Source organism: Macrobrachium nipponense, chromosome 3 (genome assembly GCF_015104395.2).
Source record: "Macrobrachium nipponense isolate FS-2020 chromosome 3, ASM1510439v2, whole genome shotgun sequence".
Taxonomy (NCBI): Eukaryota; Metazoa; Arthropoda; class Malacostraca; order Decapoda; family Palaemonidae; genus Macrobrachium; species Macrobrachium nipponense.
In genome coordinates, this window is record NC_087202.1 from 55,393,087 (window position 1) to 55,415,678 (window position 22,592).

General features: G+C 37.1%; 2 long non-coding RNA genes across 3 annotated transcripts in view; one reads left to right on the plus strand and one right to left on the minus strand.

Annotated features, from left to right (window-relative positions):
- The window catches only part of LOC135222201 (uncharacterized), a 179,106-nt gene extending 173,990 nt beyond the window's left edge, over positions 1-5,116 (plus strand). For both annotated transcript variants that reach the window (XR_010316205.1, XR_010316204.1), the window contains exon 3: positions 4,665-5,116. This is a non-coding gene — a long non-coding RNA (uncharacterized LOC135222201). The remainder of the gene's footprint in view (positions 1-4,664) is intronic.
- Positions 5,117-5,965: 849 nt separating this feature from the next.
- LOC135222202 (uncharacterized) lies at positions 5,966-20,702 on the minus strand. The gene is made up of 4 exons (XR_010316206.1): positions 20,633-20,702; positions 16,900-16,971; positions 15,551-15,681; positions 5,966-6,216 (listed from the first exon to the last, which is right to left on the minus strand). It is a non-coding gene; the product is annotated as an uncharacterized LOC135222202 (long non-coding RNA).
- Between the last annotated feature and the right edge of the window lie 1,890 nt (positions 20,703-22,592).

A 22,592-nucleotide genomic window follows, 5' to 3' on the forward strand; every position in this document is an offset into this window, starting at 1 on the left:
CATATTATTCACCAAATAGAAGGAATATTCCTTCAATTTTTTACCTTTGATGGTGCCGGAGATTTCTCTCTCTCACAGTCTGTCACTCAACTTTAAAAATATACTAAAACTCAGCTATTGGAAGAATTTAAAAAATATAGATTCCTAAAACATTGAAGATAACCATGTCTTTAATTTTATATCTCTCGAATTTACATAAGATGTCAGAGTCTGTGGTTTCAAAAATATTATTTCAATTAGATGTCTAGTTATCCCACCAATGTCAAAAATAATTAAATTTTTCAAGTTAAGTGGGTTTTATTACACTTACATGGGCGTCAGTCGCTTTCCCTTCTCTCGGTCGCGCGCTCTCTCGTGTACACACACACACACACACACCCAAATAAATCATATTGAAACACACACACTGGGTATATATATATATAATATATATATATATATATATATATATCGGTATATATATATATATATATATTATAAATATATATTTATAGATATATATATTATATATATATATATATCTGTATGTGTGTGTGTACATGCGTGTGTTTCTCTGCGTCTTTCTGTGTTGTTTAAAACCACACAAAATCATGTTATATATATATATATATATATATATATATATATATATATATATATATATATATATTATATATATATATATATATATATAAATATATATATATATATATATATATATATATATATATGTTTTTATTTTGTGGAAAAAATGAAGTTCACTGACTGACATTCTTTGAGGACTACCGACCCGATTAGGTGAACACAAACGCGCATATGCACTTCATGCACAGAACAATGCAATAGTCTCCCATGATTTTAAGAACAACCATAGACCGAATTGGGATGGATCTAACATAATTTTTAAAAATAACAATGTCCAAACAAGAAGACTAGTGGAAGGCGCCGCCATAAACTTAGGAGATGCTTTTTACGGTAACAAGTCGTTCGTTAGGGAAGACCCAATAGTCAATTTTTGTATTCTTAAAAACTGTTAAAAATTTAAATTTTAAGACAAGCTCTGTTTTTCCTCCGCCTGATGTTGCCCCCTCTTCCGCTCTCCTCCCTCAGACAGTTTACAGCACGGGTGACGTGATGTCCAGCAATGTTGCAGGGGAACACCATGAAGCATCATCACAGCCCACAAGACGTTCCAGCAGAATAGCAAACAGGAATTCGAACAACAACGGAATTACCTAGTTGGGCTGTATAGCGTTTCCTTCATTTGCGTTCGTCATTGTGGAATTGTCCTTTTCAGAAGTTTACCTCGACGGATTTTTAAATTCATAATGTTCACTTGACTGAAGATGTACCTAGTACAAGGTTCGAAAGCTCTTATTATTAAAGATTTTATACTTCACATTGTGGACCTGCAATCAATATTATTATTATAGCCTAGTAGATTAACTCAATCTCTGCTTAAGGCATCAGGAATGGTATTCTTCCCTCTAAAATAAATAAATTCCATTTGAAACAATAGCTTCTGTGCGCAGGCGCATTGGGCGAAGGAAGACGTCGAATAATAATGGTACAGCCATAGAGTATGAGGAGTTTTGGGGGGTTAGGGTTGGAATCGGGGTTTTCATCCTTGTAGTGTTTTGCGCTGCGCCGACATTACCGTGGGAACCTGTGAAATTTCACACCTATTTGTTATATTCACACCTTTATGGTTAATTTTCACACCTAAAGGTGTGAAAAGTATTTAATGCCTAATTAAAAGATGTGAAATTTCACACCTAGGTGCTTATCTCCAGGTAGAAAAATCGACTACCTGGTGATTAGCACCTAGGTGTTGAGGGACAATGGGTTTTTTTCCCCTGCTGACCTGCTCCTCTCTAGTGCTAATACATTAACGGTTGGTTGATGCTTTGGTATGGAAATGTCAGCGAGCTGATTAAACTTTTTAAGAAAGAAAGATGGTTCCAACAGTCTGTTCAGCGAGCTAATGCTTCGGTCACTCAAGAATCATGGGCGATAGAAGTTTTGTCACTGCAAAGGAATGTGAACCACTTAATGGACTGTTTGAGATTGGCATGGAAAGTCAAGATGGAATTAATCAATCGATATCTATAATATTTACCAATGTAAAATTCCTGTATACGGTTTCTTTGGCTGTGTCCTTGATTTGAGTAATTTAAGGTTAATTGTTGTCGATATGTTTGTGATAGAGCAACATTGTTTGTTAGTCGGTGTCATGTCGATCATCGCGAGGAAGAAACTTTTTCGATTCCAATACTCAACGATCGCATCCAAATTTCCTCATCCAGTTCAATTTTTCCTGCCCTTAACACTGAATCTTCAATGTTGAGTTCGCTGTCATTAGGTTGTCGTCCCCATTGACTTTCCTTCTCTTAGAGTTCTGTTCCATAACGTTTATCTCGACCGGGTTTCTTCATGCACTTTAAAAGGGACACAGAGCCCTCATTTTGTATTCCCACTAGTTCTTGTCACCTTCAAAGGAACTGCAGTAAGTAAATGAAGTCATTTACTTTTCACGTGGTTTACTCACCATTTGCCCATTCCGTTCCATTCAGCCCCAAAAGGAAATTTCACTCACTGAAAGACTCATTCACTAGTTTAGAGAAGAGTGATTTATTCACCAGTTAAAGAAGCAATGCTCTGGAGGGAATAATTAAAACAAAATATTAAGGCGTGTGTTACATTCTTCAACCGGACTTGGAACCAGAATGAGGGTCTGATCCCTTAAAACTAAGGCTGGGTGCTATGTGGGGTAAGTAAGAATTTGTTGAAGTTAGTGTTAAGCATTTAGTTTGATGTGCGAGATAAGAAAGTTGGATACTTGCCCGATTCTACGCAGAGTGGTGGTGATCAATTGAAAATGAAAATGCACGTCAGCAAGTGTGCAGAATTAGCATTAGGAGAGTTTCAGATCATTTACCGGCAAGTTGTGTTAAGGAATGAACGTTTAACGCGATGTGGACCACAAGACTTGAATTGTCAAGTGCGGTTAATCGAAGGATTGAAATAAAGGAACAGGATAGGCTTCATCTTCAAGTTACTTGTTTCCTGTTAATATTTTTGCTGTTTAGTCAATATAGACATGGGCAATACTTTGTTTATTATAGGTATTGGAATGAAGGAACTTGTAACTATAGTATGAAAAGCAAATAAAACAGAACATTGCTTTTATTCCCATCTTAGTAATCAAAGAATTATCATTCTGTGAAGAATCATACAGTAGTTTAAGTACTGTAAACTAGAATCATACAGTAGTGTAAGTACTGTAAACTAGAATCATACAGTAGTGTAAGTATTGTAAACTTAATAATCCACAGTACGTATACAGATTAATGTCTGCTTGCATAGTGTACTTGCATGTTCTGCCACATTTAGTATACAATTCTCCTTCTCTCTCTCAGTAAAAGTATTTAGGCTGTAGTCTAAATGTCCAAAGATTTACACTTTATAAAATATAAAGTTATTAAATTCCCATGACTTGAGAATGAGAGTTTGTGTATCAATGAAGACCTGATTCTAACGAAGGGAATGGACGAATACTGACAGATAACTGATGCTTTTACGGGTTTTTATAGCAATATTTTTTGCCTCCAAGCAGATTTAAAAGGCTAAATTTTTTTTATCCCTATTTAAATAGTTTTAATAATGCTGTATTAAGTCTTAAAATTCCCCATATTGCATATCAAATTTACACTGTTACCGTAAAGGGCAAATGGGGTCTTTTGTGTGTAGATTGGCGTGGATAAATTGTCTAAAATGGCATTATGATGCACTAAAATACCTGTATATAATTGAAGCCATTTTAACCAATTAAGATATGATGAAAGAAACTTTTTTAATCAGTTTCATTGACCAATATTCATCGACGACTTCGGAATAAGTTGATGTCGTACTCTGTATCTCTTGATCAACGCCGTCATCGCCTTGGCTTAGTTTCTGTAATTAGACATGTTGTTCCGATTCAATAGAGGTCGAAGCGGCTACTTAACTGATTTATCACCGGTAACGTTTCACTAATGTTACCTCAGACTCCTATATAATTTGCCGATATCTATTTAGCAACTTTGCCCCATAAGTCAAGTGTTTATCCTATGCATACAAGTAGGGAGGTTGTGACAGACTTGCCTACGAAACGAGACAAGACTACAAAGTATATATACCCAACATTATTAAACACACACACATTATTGATAACTACTTTAAATTTCCTGCACAGGAAACGCGTGAAGAATTATTACGCTATTTATCTCGACCTGTAGGTATATTGTGTGTGAAAGGGTTTGGATAAGAAAATATTGCTAACTCTTGTAGCCAATCGTACTTGGTAAGCTTCAATATACATTCACGTAATATGTCATTGTACTTTACCTGGTTACTGTACAATAGGTAGTTTTGCAAAGAATATAGGAAATCAATAAGAATTGTCAATGTTAAAGGATGGAATAAAAAAATATTGCCAACTCTTGTAGTCAATTATACATGATAGGCTTCAATATACTTTCACGTAATAAGCCACTGAATTTACCTAGAATAATGTAAATTATTAAGAATTGTACTGCACATATTAGTCAACTGTACATGGTATGCTTCAATATGCTTTCACGTAATATGTCACTGAACTAAGAATTGTACACTGCAGATATTTTAAGTATTGTGGAATGTTTCAGGAGGAGGCTGACGTCCGGACCAAGACAGTATACAGGACAACTGGAATGAACAAGAGGGCGGAGCCCGGACGGATGAGAGAAATGGAGGAGGATGTGAAGGCAGAACCCGGGGCATACTGTAGTGCGATTTGCAGTGAACGCATACGTGGACTGCTTTATCCAACTCTGGCAGCCTTGGATGGACAACAAGCTCAGAAATCAGTGCGCTTGGTGCAAAATCTCAGTTTCTTCACGAATATCTAATATTCATCTTATACATAAAATTGGTCCCTCTCCTTCAGGCAAATTAAAAAATAGTTAACGGACATTTGATATACTTCAGGCAGATTCAAAAACATTAAAGTTAACGGCCATTCAGTAAACTATCTTTTAGAAAAACCTTAACAGAATAAGCACCTCTCCTAAACTGCCAGCAGCCACAGCAAATATAAAAAAAATAAAATTAGATTTTGAAAAAAAAAGGACGCCGAGCCTCTTCCAGTTATTAGAAAAAAAAAAAAAAGCCCTGGTTACCCGGCTTCTCTTATTTAAATTTTACACGTTCAGTCGATTTTCTGTCACCATCCCCTCGGTTCCTTTTGTCTTCGTCATCATCTCTGTTCCTCTTGACGACCAGAAGTCGTCGTCATCATCTCTGTTCCTCTTGGCGACCAGAAGTCGTCATCATCATCTCTGTTCCTCTTGGCGACCAGAAGTCGTCGTCATCATCTCTGTTCCTCTTGACGACCAGAAGTCGTCGTCATCATCTCTGTTCCCCTTGACGACCAGAAGTCGTCGTCATCATCTCTGTTCCTCTTGACGACCAGAAGTCGTCGTCATCATCTCTGTTCCTCTTGACGACCAGAAGTCGTCGTCATCATCTCTGTCTTGCGAACCAGAATCGTCGTCATCATCTCGTTATCTTGACGACCAAGAATCGTCGTCATCATCTCTGTTCCTCTTGACGACCAGAAGTCGTCATCATCATCTCTGTTCCTCTTGACGACCAGAAGTCGTCATCATCATCTCTGTTCCTCTTGACGACCAGAAGTCGTCATCATCATCTCTCTTCCTCTTGACGACCAGAAGTCGTCGTCATCATCTCTCTTCCTCTTGACGACCAGAAGTCGTCGTCATCATCTCTCTTCCTCTTGACGACCAGGTTCCTCTTGACGACCAGAAGTCGTCGTCATCATCTCTGTTCCCCTTGACGACCAGAAGTCGTCGTCATCATCTCTGTTCCCCTTGACGACCAGAAGTCGTCGTCATCATCTCTCTTCCTCTTGACGACCAGAAGTCGTCGTCATCACTCTCTTCTCTTGACGACCAGAAGTCGTCGTCATCATCTCTCTTCCTCTTGACGACCAGAAGTCGTCATCATCATCTCTCTTCCTCTTGACGACCAGAAGTCGTCATCATCATCTCTCTTCCTCTTGACGACCAGAAGTCGTCATCATCATCTCTCTTCCTCTTGACGACCAGAAGTCGTCGTCATCTGGATTCCTCTCATCATCATCATCTCTCTTCCTCTTGCCATCATTAGTCCTTCTGGCCAGGGTGATCTTTCCCGCCCCTGTAAAATACAAAAGATCTCATTTATATGGTATCGAAACTTCATAAAGCAAAATGACAAAAAATAAATAAATAAAAATAAAGGACAATGAAAAAATACTGGAAATTAAAGGCAAAATGACAAACTAAATTTGAATAACAAATTTAAGGTGAAATGACAAAAATTACAAACAACAAATTTAAGGTATACGGTAATTACAAAAAACTACAAAGAAAACTACATGAAAAATGACAAAAACATTAAATTTAAATTTGTTAAGGTAAAATGACAAAAACTACAAATAAATTTAAGGTAAAATTACAAAAAACTACAAAGAAAACTACATGCAAAATGACAAAAACATTAAATTTAAATAACAAATTTAAGGTAAAACGACAAACTAAATTTAAATAGCAAATTCAAGGTATAATGAAAAAAAATAGATGACAAAAGACTACAAATTTAAGGTAAAATGAAAAAAAAAATGACAAAAGAATAAATTTAACAAAATAAAATTAACTAAATCAAAGAACAGGATAAAAATCGACTAACAGATCGAGATTAATACACAAACAAGACAAGAGGGCCTTTTTATTTATCCTGTTTAAAATACAGGATTAAGTGATTTTATTCTTGGTCATTTTGCAATTGCATGTCATTGCAAGTAATAAAAAAAAACAATGCTACCCTAAATCACCTCGAAATTAACTACTTCAAAGCATTCAAACTAAAAGTTCACACATATATTGGACATCTCTCAAAAAAAAAAAGAAAACTCTGGAAACTTAGAATGTCATAATAAAACCCTCTTACACCAATTAGGCAATTGGTCCGTCAGTGGTGGCAGACCTGATATTACTCGTACATGCAAACTCGACACCATTTCAAAAGATACAGCGAGACTAGCAAAGGCCAGATGGCTAGTTTCAATAAGTTTTACTGCTAAACAACTAAACAACCGGTATACTATAAAGGCAGAAGCGTCCTTTAGAACACACACTACATCACGCTTCCCAGGCGTTTTAAATCAGCGGAGGAATGGGCAGTTTAAAAAAAAAATTATAGCTTATTTTATGCCCAGTGCATACACACACTGAAGACCTTTCTAGTGTTAACTCCGGGAGAGAGAGAGAGAGAGAGAGGAGAGAGAGAGAGAGAGAGGAGAGAGAGAGAGAGAGAGAGAGAGAGAGCTGCTTGCCCTATGTACAGTACAGAGTACGTGAAATTAAAAGGCACATAAAAAGAAAAATATAAAACATAATTAGCATGCAAGAATTACACTGGTCATACCATAAACCGAAGTTTAGTCTTACTCAAGTTTTTATAGTTTGGTGTCCGAAAGAGATATCATGGAATCCATCATCAAATAAAACCGGAACTTTAGGTCAACCCGAGTACCACCACTCGACAGCTTACAATTTAAAAAGTCTGTAGTAAAAAGTTCACACGGACTGTCAAAAGCCAGCAAGAAATATATTACCCCAGATCTCGAAAACGTCATCCTTGCTAAACAATTACCATCAACTATTAAAGAGTAGCACAAAACAAGCATCGGTCACTGCAGCAAAAAAGTGATTGTTCTAGTGAAGGGCGCAAATACCTCTGCCATGCAAAATCGCCAGGAGTTATTTAGGTTTGCAACAAAGTAACAGTTTGGTGAAAAAAGTAGCGAGTAAAACACGTCTCCCAAAACATCTAGGCATGCGTCTACCTTTGTACTAAATTCGACTGAAATCCTTCCAACAAGGACCTACAGACAGAACCTTGACCCAAACTTCGCCGGAAGGGACCAGTAAGTTAACCTTACTTGAGAGGTAATATGTCTAATCAATGGACTGTAAGCCCCTAGAGGAAAAAGCTTCTACAGTTCCAAATCTAAGCAATCATTTATATAAAACTTCAGCTAGATTAAGTGATGATTCAGTTCCTCTTTCTTGGAAAGCAGATGAAATAAAATCTCCATACAATCTAATGGTCACCCAACATACACGTTACACGTTAACACCAGGAAATGAAGCATTGAAGTTGGTAAAACATTAAGACGCGTATTCAAACGAAGCATTTCCATAACTTGGGATATTTACAGTTTCACGGCGATCAGTAACCGGATCAATTGTTAAAAAATATGAAGAACTGGATAGACTGCTGGTGAACAAAGCTTCACTATTCCCTGAGCCATGAACAAACCTTGTATACTGGCATGCCATCAATCTTTATTAAGCAAGAACGCGCGCGTGCGCGCGCACACGAACGAGAGAGAGAGAGAGAGCGCGCGCCTTAGACAAAATGATGAAATTTATCTAGGACCAAAGTTAAGATATCTACCCCAAATCTTTATCGAATTTGGCTTTCCTCTGCCGCTAACCATAACCGTAAATTGGGGAATGATGGAGAAGACCTGTAGGAAGTCTTCGTGGAATGAAACGGCACAAGATTTAAAATACTGATGAAATGAATGCCAAAGCCGAAGGAAAGATCATTGGTGCCTGTAACTTACCCAGATCCGGATAAAATAAGAAAGGGGTACACTCGCCTCAAATGATTATCATCATGATTATTCTAATTATCCAAGTGGATGGACTATACTGGAAAACCCTAGGCATCAATTAGGTTGTGTCAGTATTTGGACAAGTTGTAGAAAGCTGCAACACTCCTTAAGTGTCTTGTATGACAGGCAACGGATCAATGGTGCAAACTCTGACGACTCGAAAACGGTTACAACGTTCCCAAGATCACAAGTAAAAAACACTTGAAAAATATGATTCTAGCCTTAGCAAATCTTGGTCGATAGCATCCGGATATTCTATTTGCTAATGCCATTCTATGAGGAGAGGTAAGGATTTCAAATAAGCCATTTTTGAAAGGTGGGTGGTGGCCGCTGACCGTGCGATTGAGCCCATCAAATTTCGACTTCGTGACCAACAATACTTTCTAGACCCGCAGAACCTAGGAAAACTAAATTAACAAGACCTAATCCTTATATAGATGACCACTACTTAACGATTACAGATAAATCTATTACAAATCTAATCACGAATCAGCTTCTGTGGTGGTATCAAGGCTAAGGAACCCGGCACTGCCTTGGATTTGGTTTGTATACTTGCATGGGTCGAGAATTCAGAATAATGAGAGACTGGACGCTGCTAGATACAAGTTCGAAGCCACAAATGACAAGACAGATGGATCAATAGACATTAAAGAGAATTAAAACGTGACTGATTGGCAATTATCGTACCTTGCTAAGGGTCCATAATCCTAAGAAACAACCCAGTAATAAACGAGAGAGAGAGAGAGAGAGAGAGAGAGAGAGAGAGAGAGAGAGAGAGAGAGAGAGAGAGAGCATACCTACATACAGAAAGGTAAAATTGAAATTTCATAAAAATAAGCAAAAATAAGTAAATAAAAATGGCTCTCAATAATTACACCGCTCAAACTACAAATGGTGTGTGGTCTATGATCTCCATAAGACAACGAACATCAACAAGAGCCGCTTCTCATTCTTTTATAGGTAAGTTTTTTTGCAACTCCACGCAGGTGCGGAAAGTTCAGTTCAATATGGGTGGATTCATGAAGATCCAAAGCACGTATAGTGATACAGATTAATGTTAATTTAAAAGCATACAGCCAGAAACTGATAATTCAGTTAGTAACAATCTTATTTTTTTCATTCCTTCGTCTGTGGAATGCGCTTGCGCAGATAACTCGTGCTTGACAGCAGGTTATTAGAATAGTGGTCACCCTGTAGTAGGGGTGTAAGAATACTACCACCGCAGGTCCTACATGTCGTAAAAGGCGACTTAAAGTACAGCTGCTGCCTTGCAGTCTTACTTTTTTAGTAAAAGGCTACGCCCACCATCAATAACTGTGGAAACTGCTGCCTTGCAGTTTAACTATAGTAAAAGTGTATGCCCACCGACAATAACTGTGGTTGATGACAGCAAGGGCATGCGGTCGTTAAAACTCCTTTGCCAAATCATAAACCATGCCTGATGTTGCAAGGAAAGGCGCATCAGGCAACCAACTCCTTGGTGTAGGGATAACGGTGGGAAAGAAGAATTAGAAAAACAATGGGTTTATGAACAGACGGTTTTTTTTATTCATGATCGTAAATGAAGTACTATAGTTTTTCTCGTTCTATATAGACAAGCGCAGTCATGAGCATATTAAAAAGACAGATTAAAATTTTTATTCAATGGTGGAAATATATGAAGGTAAGAAAGTATTATGGGATAATTTTCGATTTACTATACCATGGAATTTCCAAAACTGAAAATCTCCAGAGAAGCGACCAGCCATCGACGCAAACATTGATGACATTTTGAAAGCGCTAAGACACTTTATGGTTCAGATGTGAATGCTGTATTTCTTTCGCAAAATATGAACCGAATCCCTTTTTTTGATCCCGAAGACCTGAATTTAACGTACTTGCTTGAAAGGGTGAGAAAGTTAGAATACAAAGATGGAAATCATGAGGAGACCAGAACGATATAAGGAATGTATCTTCATCGAATAAGGAAGTGCAAGTCGAATCAACTATTGGTCAAAACCCAGTGTCGATGAACCAGGAAGAAAATTATTTAGTCTCCGTCATCCTTACTAGTCAAGTAGAAAACGAAAAACCCTCAATATCGAAAACTACAAATACTCCAATAGAAAACGCAGTTACTGCTGAATGACTTGACCAAGCTAACGGTGCAAACATTCCGTTTATAACCACAGCGTTCAATGAATATCCCACCTCTGCAGGAAAATTATCCAAAGAGACCGACCCATCTATAAGAGTTACCAATCAATATACGTCCGAGACAAGGTTGGTACTCCGATTTTTACTGACTCAGGAATCAGGATATTCACTTCACGAAAATGCATAAGCAATAATTTCCCAGGTGGGAAAGGTGAAAGTGGCCGGGGTATTTTGTTATACAGTAGAGAGCGACTGTTGGGAGCTCGACGCCTAAGAGATGTTTTTGTCTATCTGGTCGAAGCAAGGTCTGAACAAGAAATTGCTGAATATTGTAAGGAAAAGGGAATATTTATAGAAGCTGCGATTATCCCACCCAGCTGCGAAATACGTCTTTTCGACTGGGTGTATTAGCAGGACATTAGCATCGTTCTTGATAGCGGTTTGAATAGGTCACTTCATAACTGTAATTTGTTGACAGACATGAAATGAAGTCAACTCATCCTCTAAATGATTCTTTTAATTGTAAAGATTTTAAATTTAAGAACTTTGAGCGCATAAAAAAATATTTCAATTGTACGGATATCCTATGTTTGCAAGAAACCTGGTTGTATGATTTAGAAATCAGCGTATTTCACATTCTACCAAACTGCCAGTTCGTGGCAAAATCAGCCATGGAAGATGATAGCGTTTATGTAGGTAGACCGTTTGGAGGTGTGGCAATATGGAGGAAATCATCATCATGGCAAGTAGAAAATATTGATACGATGTCGAACATGTTATGTGGTGTCAGAGTGAAGAGTCATGACATGGATGTGATCCTTTTAATGTATATATGCCTTGTAATGCGGAAGCAGATGCTAATGAGGAGCTTTTAGAAATTCTTTGTGATGTTGGTTCCATATATAATACTTACGGGAATTGCGATGTCATTTTGGGAAGTGATTTTAACTGTGATGTAAGTAAGGCTGATTTAAGAGCGAGTCTGTTGTGCGAGGGCGCTCAGGCAAATGGCTTCATTGTAACCACAATTGAAGCTCAGTGTGACATCGTTTACTTTTATGAACTCGTTACAGCAAAAATCTCTAATTGATCATTTTTGCATTTAGTTTGAGTGGAAGGGTGCTTGCATGTGGTACACGCTATGATGGGGATAATTTGTCAGACCATTGTCCGGTCATTATGAAGATAGATGTTGGATGTAATCATGAAGAATTGTATGAAATGAGTGGCAGCAGAAAGGCACCAATGGAGAAAGTTAAGTGGTCAAGAGCTCCTGATCCTGAAAGATATAATTTAAGACATTTACTTTGCCAAATGTTAGACAGTCTATACATTCCATTCGAAGCACCGCACTGCTCTGATTTTCACTGTAGTCGACACTCGTCGGACTTCATGAATTATTTATATCAAAAGCCGAATCACTTGAGATAGCTACTGTTGCTTCAGCACCCGTAAAGAAAAAAAGTATTGAGACAAAAGATGTAGTTGTCGGATGGAATACTTAGATGTACAGTTACCGCAATCAGGCGATTTTCTGGCACAACTTGTGGAGAGATTGAGGAAGACAAGTAGATAGTAATGTTTGTCAGATCAGGCGTATGATAAGGTTTATTTATTATAAGGCAATTACTGACAAAGAAAAATGCAGATAAAATGAAAATAAGAACGGGTTGCAAACAAATTCGGAAATGGAAACTCGAAATTTTTCTGGAGCGAAGTAAATAGGCTAAAGTGTAGGGTTAGTTTGAACTCTCTAATAGATGGAAAGAAATTACAAACTAAAAGATATAAAGGCAAACCCACGCACATACATACAGGGAACCAAATGAGGGTCGATATTTATGGCTCCAAAATGAAATTAAATAAATTAAGGAATAAAATTAGATTGAAAGACTGAAACGCCTTCAGAAAACGGAAGTAACACCAAAACTCTGAAACGGGCGTAGCTGAAGACCAACTATGTATTTCAGTTAGTACCGAGTCCTGGTTTTTGCCAATATCCTGAAAAATGATTGATGGATCGGTGTGTAACTGAGCAGCAGTGTGATTCCTAACTTCCCCTAATCTTTGGTAATAAATTCAATGTCCAAATTCAGTTTTTTCAGAACTTGTCTTGATAACCTACTTAAAAGTAAACTCCTCACTAGCCCCAGCTTTCCTCTTCGACTTTGCCATTCTACTCCCTGCCTTTACGCCATTACACCCTGTAGTGTATGTTACTTTCTTCATGAATATTTTATTGTTTGTATAATTTTGTGATGAAAGTTATTTCAGGTTTATTCTACTTCACTATTCTACATAAATAAAAAAATAATGGGTTAAAATCACAGCGACGGGACAACCTTTGTAGATATAGGGTCTCCCGCATTTAAATGAAATCTCCCGAACTTTAAGTTCGTAATTGTTACTGATGCTTATCTTTAAGCAAACAATTATTTCCTGGAATAGCTTAATAAAAAATTTTCAACTCGAACATATCAACAAAAATAAATTTGAACAACGAACGCTACGTTGCTAAGCAACGACTAACGCAAGATCCACGTCATCGCCTGACGCCTTAGCCAGGCTTCCAGCGGCCTGTCAGACAGTTTGTGATATGAATTTGTGGCGGCACCATGTTACAAGTAAAGAGGTCCCGCTACAAAGCAAAATACGACAGTAACATATGCATATAACCGAGCACACACTAATGTTCAAAAATGATATGACTGCCATATTCTGCCCATAAAATACAATGCAATAATATGTGCAACAGGCTATAATCGCAGCCATTTTGTCATATGGATATAAATGTATTTTTCTTTAATTTTGGTGTATTTATTCAAGAAATTATGCATCTATGCTCTTAGTAGACACAAAATGCAATATATTGAGAATTATTATTGGATTAATTTGATTAAAATATAACATTCTGAATTGGATTTATGAATCTACCGCATTTTTTTTTTAAATCTCCAGCATTTTTTTTCTATAATCTCCAGCAAAAGTTTCAGGTAGGGTTGACGGGTCTGATATACGCAGTACTGCATAATGCCGTGTGTGTGTTGCTTTGATGGCTAAAAAAAAAACAAAAAACAAAACTAGGTATCGGAAAACTAAAAAGGAAAAAGGTGTAATTTTCAATTTTCAAAAAAAAAAATAAAATAAAGAAATAAACTACGAAATAAGCAGACAAGGTTATGTAAAGGTAAACGATGAAAAGATAAGGCACGTATCTAGGGTTCGTAGCACTCAAACGACTGTCCAAATTCTAAAAAATAGAAGTTATTACTGGCGTTAGATTGGTAGAAACGAAATAGTAGTGTGATATGAACAGAGATACACACACACAATATCATGTAGTGATAGTAGTTTTCCCCAAATTATACTTATTTTTTATTTCTTTGCAGCAATTCACCAGCTGATTTGGGGGAAGTGAAAAAACCTGAATGGCTAGGTTGGCTATGTCCTAAAATTCAACCGTAAAGTGCCTTTAAAATCTGCTTGGACATGGAATTTTTATAAAATAAAGAAAAAAAATTAGCGGAGGGTGAGGAAAACCGTTTCAAAGTTCCATACCAATTAGTCGATTGGCTTGGAAGATATTTGCAAAATCATGACTCAAACTTCCTGACATACATAGCAGACCACACTGAAATCCATGCTTCAGAGAAAGTGCACCAGGCAGCAGAGAAAACTTCAATCCCCTCAAAGGGGAAACTGCCATGCAAAAGTATGACAGTAACGCATAATGGTAGATCCAATTTCATAGTGACGAGACGATAATCGTATGATAAAGGAATAAGGCAATAGGGAAAGCACTCCAAGGTATACACGTACTTCCAATTCCTTAAAATCATAGTAATGAGTTGATACTTAGTGCAACTAAATAACTCTCTTCTTTCGGAGAACTGTAAACTAAATAACTCGCTTCTTTCGGAGAACTGTAAACAACAGACAAAACAGAAAACATCTCAACTTCGTACAAATCGGTTACACGAGATTTTATTCGTAGACTACCACAACCTTCCGGAAACCTAGTTTACTTCGTCGAGGCTCTGTGCCAGCTCTAGGTTTAATCGCGGATTGTGCTGGCGTAGCAGGAATGACTAGAGAGAAAAAGATCGTGCGTTACCTCAGTCAGAAGTTCACCAACTGGGGTTCAGTCAGCACTAAAATAAACTCTCCCTCCTCCTTCCCCCACCCAACCCAGATTTACAACTGTGGGCAAGAAATTTTGTGGAGGCGCCCCATTCGTAATAAAGTTGACGGATTTGCCGACGTCATGTTCCTTTCTTACCACCATACATTTACAGTTTTATTCTCTAGAGGCAGAACTAATTATTATCACTCTTTATTCATGGGTTAAACTGTTAACAGTATGCTAAAATAATTGTCATCTCCAACGCTGCCATCCCATATGAGCTTCATCAACAGTCATAATATAATAATAGCCTAGGTTTAACAGCCTAATGCCTAACAGCCAAATAACAGTCTGTACAATAATTTTATTGGATTTTAAAATTGAATGATACTATTAGTAGGGATACAATTAATATTGTATTATGCAGTACCAATGCATATGCCACCTTGCCCGTTCTGTTGTAGACTAAATCTGCATTGGTAGCATTGTTGCCTCTTAATATTTTCTGGACTTTAAAAAGAGTTACAGAAACTTAAGCTTATGCATACCTGGAGGTTTGAAAATGTTCCTTGACAGAAGCTTGCTGTAATATGCGTGATCCATGATTTGGCTCTTTATCCCGTCTTCAATTTCTGAGCCAAGTAAGGCAGCGGTCTTGTTCTTTGTTCAGTCAGGAAATCTTAAACAGAAAATAGACAAAATTCAGTCCTGAATCTCACATGTCATTATTAACAACAAAGCTTTCTACACTGACCTGAAGACATTTTTAAGGCATATTTGCACCTATGAGGCTACTTAAAATCTCTTCAGAGAAACTATTTAATTTTAGTTTAATGTAATTGCGATCTGCGTAGATTCATATTCATACAGTTGTGATTCAGGGGAAAGCACATTGTACAAACTTCACAGAACCAGATCAAAGCACTTTTAACAATATTTTAGCTATCTGTACGGCTTCAAGTGCAGTTATTACCAGGAGGTACAAATGTAAAGCTATGAAATATGTAACAGTCATACTGACCTGTATTCAAAACTCTTATCTACATTGTACAGTCTAAGCTAAGTTAGCCTGTAAGAATAACTTTCATAGCTAGTAAAGACTTAGGCTGTATATTATATTCTGTGGAGAGGGATAGAAAAAAGCATTATTCCTGAAGGTTACGCCAAGTTAAGCTACCTTTGCTAAGCTAAGGTTGGGCCATGATGATCAACCCTGTTAAGACTAGCTAGTTGGTAGAGTTTACTTTTGAAGCTATAATGTAGTATGAATCTGAAGTATCCTTTAGGGTAAAAATTATAAAAGGTAAAATTGAAGAATACTGCCTTTAAGTGCAGCAGGCCTAAGGGTAGGCCTCATGATCCTATGTACATTGTAGTATACGTAATAGGGAAAATTGTCAGGCTTAACCCTGGTATATGGACTGAGGGTAACCCTACATGCTAATTTATTAGGCTACATGAATTTATGGTCAAACAGGCGTTAATAAAATGCTTATTACAATAGGTTTTGTTTGCAGAAGAATATATATTTTTCCAAAGTATTTTTTATTGATTATACTTAAACTGATCATTAATATTGGTGGCATCAAGCAATTACACCCTTTTTCCAATTAACAATCTTGGGGGCCCCAGTGGGAACCGGATTTTTGGGGTGAGAAAGAGAAAAGTGATTTCCAGGGCACTACCTAACCAAACCAACCACCTGACCTAGGGTGCCGTACCCCTACCTAGGCCTAGCAGCGGGGGCTTCGCCCCCTTGCAACCCACCCTTAAGGGCACTACCTTCCCTGCACACTTCATAACAATTCCGAAAAATCTGAGCGACCATTAGGCTAACTGAGAGAACACTCCAGCACATTTCACACCTTAATCAAAATATATACAGGAAATAGCTTACCTTACAGTGGAGGATAGAGTTCAGCAGCAGCTTTCACGGTACTTCTTCAGAAGCAAGTCGCATCACCAGTTTCTAAAAGACAATTAACAATCCTTCATTTAATGGTGTTTTTTAAGTGAATCATTTAGTTTTCTTGAGGAAATGTTATTTTAACCCCCTTTTCCACCCAACAAGCTTGGGGGCCCCCAGTTGGGAATCGGGGGTTTTGGGTAGGGAAATACCAGAAAGGAGTGCTTTGCAGCAATAATAATAATTGGGAGCACCTACAGATTCGCAGGTCCACTCGACCGCCGACCGAAATCGGTGGAAGAACACCAAAACCAATATGGCGGCGATACAAAAACAACAACAAACAAAGTAGGTTGCGACTACATATCCGCGACTATCTATTTGTGTGTGCTGTCAGTAAGCCGTGGTAGAACGGCGCTTCACGCCTTATCCGCACATTTAAAGATTCTTGGCAAGCACGGCATTTACTGGCAAGAGGTAATGTTTAGCCACAGGGGTTACAGTAAGGCTACTTACCGTGGCGGATGGATTTGGGTGTCGCATCGCTTACGCCGACGTCCTTTCGTCACTACAGAGCGATCACACCTAAAGGCGTTCCTGTTGTAGTTGATCCGACAAATAGCTCCACAACACTTGCAGTTTTTTTTCATTAGAATTAAATTATGTCTTTAAGCATATTCAATCAACTTCTTTACCAACACTAGAGAAATAATGATAAAATTCACCGTAACCCACATTGCACTGCAAACAATCTGTAGGAAATCGAAGGTCTGTCAAAATTAATGCCAGAAGGGCCAGCCACTGCCTCTGCCATAGCTATAGGAAGACAAAATGCCGGTTTTTGCTTCATTATTCTAGTATTCAGTCAAACAAGGATACCAGTGGACACTGGACAGGTAACTTACTCCGCTGAAATGCTAGTGAAACTTAGTTTTCGACTAAAGTCGTTCGTAATTGGTTATGAAACCCATGACGTCATAACTATGTCACACCTCTCAGCCAATAATGAGTAACTGGAACTGCTTTTGTTTGCGTAAGAAAGTAAGTTAGAGGGCTCATTAAATGTAAACATTACCGTAGAGGAAACACCTCTCCCGACTTAGTTAAAATTTGAGGTAAAAACTTATTAAGCTCATTTAATTCCACCCGATTCAATCTCATAATAACTATACTTTTTATATTGTTTTTCACATGCTCTTTCCATGTAGGTGATTATTTTAATATCCAGTGCGGAGTGCTTTTGAAGAATTACCGCTTAAGGGTCTTGAATGAGCAATTTAAAATATGCAACGACTAGAATATCCAAGAATATTTTTTACCAAAAGGTTTTTTTGTTCAAGTCAAGACGGCACTTTTCCTTTCAAGTCAGGCAAATGTGTTCACTCTTGATTGAACCATGATTTTGGACAAAAGTTACGAGCCTTTCTAATATATGCCTACAATAATAGTTTGAGAAATCTCTAATTCACGTAACAATTTTCATACACCGTTGGGAAACTTTCCTGGGGAACAAAATCTAAGGTTGTAGACTGTCCTGCTAATTCACTCATGGCGCTAGTGCAAGTAACGCTTATTTGGAGAAAATAGGTGTATTTGCCGAAAAATTTAACGACTTGGTAACATTTAATATTGTCATTGGCTGAAAACACTCTGCTCTTTTGTTTCAGAGAAAATTGAAACGTGCTTATTTTTGATTGCATAATGTCTATAATGATGTCACTTTGGGTGGAGTTTTTCGTGACGTCATTCGGAAGGTGTGGTTTCCACATGACAATTTGAGACTGCGCAGCACACAAACTAACGAACAGGAGCTCATTAAAACGTGATATGACAGACACAACAACATGGACTTATTCTGTAGGTACAAATAATAAAGTTGTGTTTTCTAGACCGATAGGACTTACCGCCACTAATTTCCATCTTCCTTAAAACATACTTAGTATCTTCTTTCAAGGTATAAACACATTTATACTAAAAATTGGCTGGAGCACTAAAGATTTACCGAAATATTCTAGCGGTCATTTTTTGTACATTAATTTTAGTTTCATCGTGGCAAGCACGTTTGTTCTGGCAGGCAGGAATTTTTGCACTGTGCGCATGCCACAGGGGTTACAGGGGACAATTTAACTTGTGTGGTTGGGCCAGGGTAACTGTAAACTACCTGTATTTTGTGTTCCAAATGCCATATAGAACAAGAAAAACACTAACATGATACAACCTTCTCCCAAGTGATTTATCCCACCCATAACCCCGCATTCCCATCAGTCTGCCTTACCGTAGGGTAAATTACAGCCGACCCCCCAAAATTAACAGTAAATTGTTAATAAACCAAAATATTAAAGGAAACTGCAAATTCCAAAGAAATGCCTGCCACAGAGTTATTAGCTAGGTTTACTGCGAAAAATGACAACTGGATTTGTTGGTTAGTACAGCCAGGCGCCATAAATGCATACAAAAAACTCATGAAAATCACAATGCAGACAAAGATATTAATGTTAAAGCTATAGTTTTCGAGGTTGTTGGGATGAATAGTAATACCTGAAGCCCTTTAAGTACAAGTTCAGCCCCAATAGGGCTGAGGAGAGAAGCAACTATCTTAACAGGAGAGAGAGAGAGAGAGAGAGAGAGAGAGAGAAGAGAGAGAGACAGCGAGAGAGAGAAGAGAGATAAGAGAGAGAGAGAGAGAGAGAAGAGGGAGAGAGAGAGAGAGAGAATTTATGGTTGTAATTAGAGATTCTTGGGCAGCGCTGGGTCGGTCAGCTTGTATACATACATATATATAATTTATGAGTACTATATATATAATATATATATATATATATATATATATATATATATATATATATATATAATATATATATATATATTATATTGTGTATGCATGTATGTATCATATGAAGATGAGCAAACCCAGATTTTTTAAGACTTAATATACCACCGAAATTACATATACATGTACACCTATATAATATATATATATATATATATATATATATATATATATAATATATATATATATATATATATATATATATATATATATATATATTTTACATATTATTCCCAGATAGTCTCATCAGAGCAAAAATTCTGTCCGTCGAATTGGTCGAACTAACCAAGCTTCATCAATCCTTATTTAGGAACTAAGACCTGCATACAGACTTGTTTCACTGACGTCGTTACTCATACCTTGCGATTAAACAGCTCCCTCGGTAACCCTAGTCAGCGATAATAACGGGAGATACTCCTATCAACAAAATACTGCCGGCTAAATCAGCTAAGGGGTCTTTCATAAATTAGTAAATACTTATCCCAAGAAGTCGAAACCCGCCAAACGCAAGACAAGAAACTAAAACAGTGTAGGAAGTATTTGCTATGCAAGAGATTGGGCCATAAATCGCCATCTTTGCCACCGTACCCACTTCAGCTAGTAATAGGACTAGAAACCTTCACAGAACTTTATTAACAATAAGGCTATTATAAATTTCACGGTTCATTCCATGATTGCAAATTCATGCCATTAATGGGCTTTTTTAAAAAATATTTTCAACCTATGTTAAATAAACCTGACCAGCTAGAACTACTTTTAACCCTAACTAAAACTGTTTCGCAACAATCAGTGCTTATTGGAACACTGGAATTCTTATTCAAACAATTTTAAATACCTATTCTAACTAACCTTCACAAAGATAAGCAAAATTGCTAACACTAAATGGGTACTTACAGAATTTTGCGTATACAAATGTTTCAACTGCACATCTTAGAAATACTGTCCATGTTCTCTAGACGGCTGCCTGAGGACTGCGCTTCTTCAAGTGTCAAGACTCCAAGATTTTCACTTAGCCAATCAGAGACCTCCACCAAACCTAACTAAATAGCCACATCTATCGCCTTCTCTGATAGGCTGAAGCTCTGAGCTTTGGCCAATGGATGGAGAGAACTTGAAAGCAATTTCCCCGTTGGCTGGTGAGACTAAACCCGACTTCCAAATGATTTTGTTTTTAAATGGTCATTGTGTACTTCAGTATCAAATCGATATTCCATAAACGTACCACACAGAATGAGATACCTACAAAAATTAATTCATAAATTGATTAATATAGCAAAAGAAACCAATAATTTAAAATAGTGCGTCATAAGAGCCTGAAACTTAACTGCACTTGGATAATGTGCTGGTAGTCATTCAAGTAAACCTATTCGACCTGGAAGGACCCATTTATTGTTTTGGGGGTGGGGGGGAGGGGATGGGGATGAAAATTTATTAATGTGTGACTACTTTTTACTCTTTACATTACACAAGCTTCCGATTTGTCCTCTCCACCATCTAACATACTATATATATATATATATCTATATATATATATATATATATATATATATATATATATATATATATATATATATATATAGTATGTATGTATATATAAAGTTTTCATATGAACAAGCTGATACCGCTAACTATTCAGTAGCAAATAGCATCAACACTTTAGTCACCTGATCCACCGATAGTCCTTTAAAATAGAAAAAACGTAACCATTACTATCTAAAGGCGCAGAAAAAAAGTCTTACAACTCATTCGGAACTTCAAATGACGTTCGATAAACTCTCTCTCTCTCCCTCTCTCTCTCTCTCCTCCCCAACACCCCCTCTTCTCTCTTTATTCCTCTCCCTCTCACTCTCTCTTTCTCACTCTCCCTCTCACTTTCCCAAAACACCCATTCACTAATGATAGAATTCTACATTCTTAAGGTTGCGTATTTACGATCACATAACGACACCTGGCAACTACTGTACAACAACCCGGCTGGCTGTTCGTACCTCTTGCTTATGTAATCGTATAAAATACAATGACTAATTTTGGTTATATATTAGAATAATATATATTCATTCCTATCTTTTATCAACAGGTGTTTATTAAAAACAATAAATAACAGATTGCCTTACATTCAACAACGATGGGAATGACTTTGTTTGATATATTTTTACGAATTGGCCGGGGTTATAGATTCCGATCGGACATTCTTATTTATTTATTTATTTATTACCGATCTATGCACGCGCAGATGGGAGAGCCTCTCTTACGTGTCGTGTCGTCTTCTCTCTCTCATTTTCAGTCAGATCAGATTCTAACAGTATGATTTCACATTCACAACAATAATGCAAAATCAACCGCAAGGGACAAAGGACATGTCAGCAGGTGTAATCATTCTCGACACCCTTTCCACCAAACAACTCAAACTGGAAACGTTTTTATAAAGAAAAAATAGAGAATAATTTACACTTTTGAAACGGTTTGTTCAACCAAATTCATTATAAAATATTGCGTATTAAATTTCAGACTCTTTAACACAGAATAATACTATTTATATCTAAAAATGGTAACGGTTAGGTTTACACTGATAGAGACATCTGGTAAGGATTCCTTTACGTAGCACAGAAAGGGAAGTTGAAACTTCTTCGAGTTTCTTAAGTTTTATGCCCTGTAGGTTTTCAATGTTGGTGTTATCGAAGTAATAAACAATTATATTAATAAATATAAAAATTATGATGAAAATTCACGTGAGTTCCAATAAAAAAAATAATGCTACAGGAGATTTGGATTTATTGATGTAGGTTAACCATATGTCTGAAGAGCATGGAATAAAAGGTGGAGCGTCAGGACAAAATTAAAATGAAAATAAACT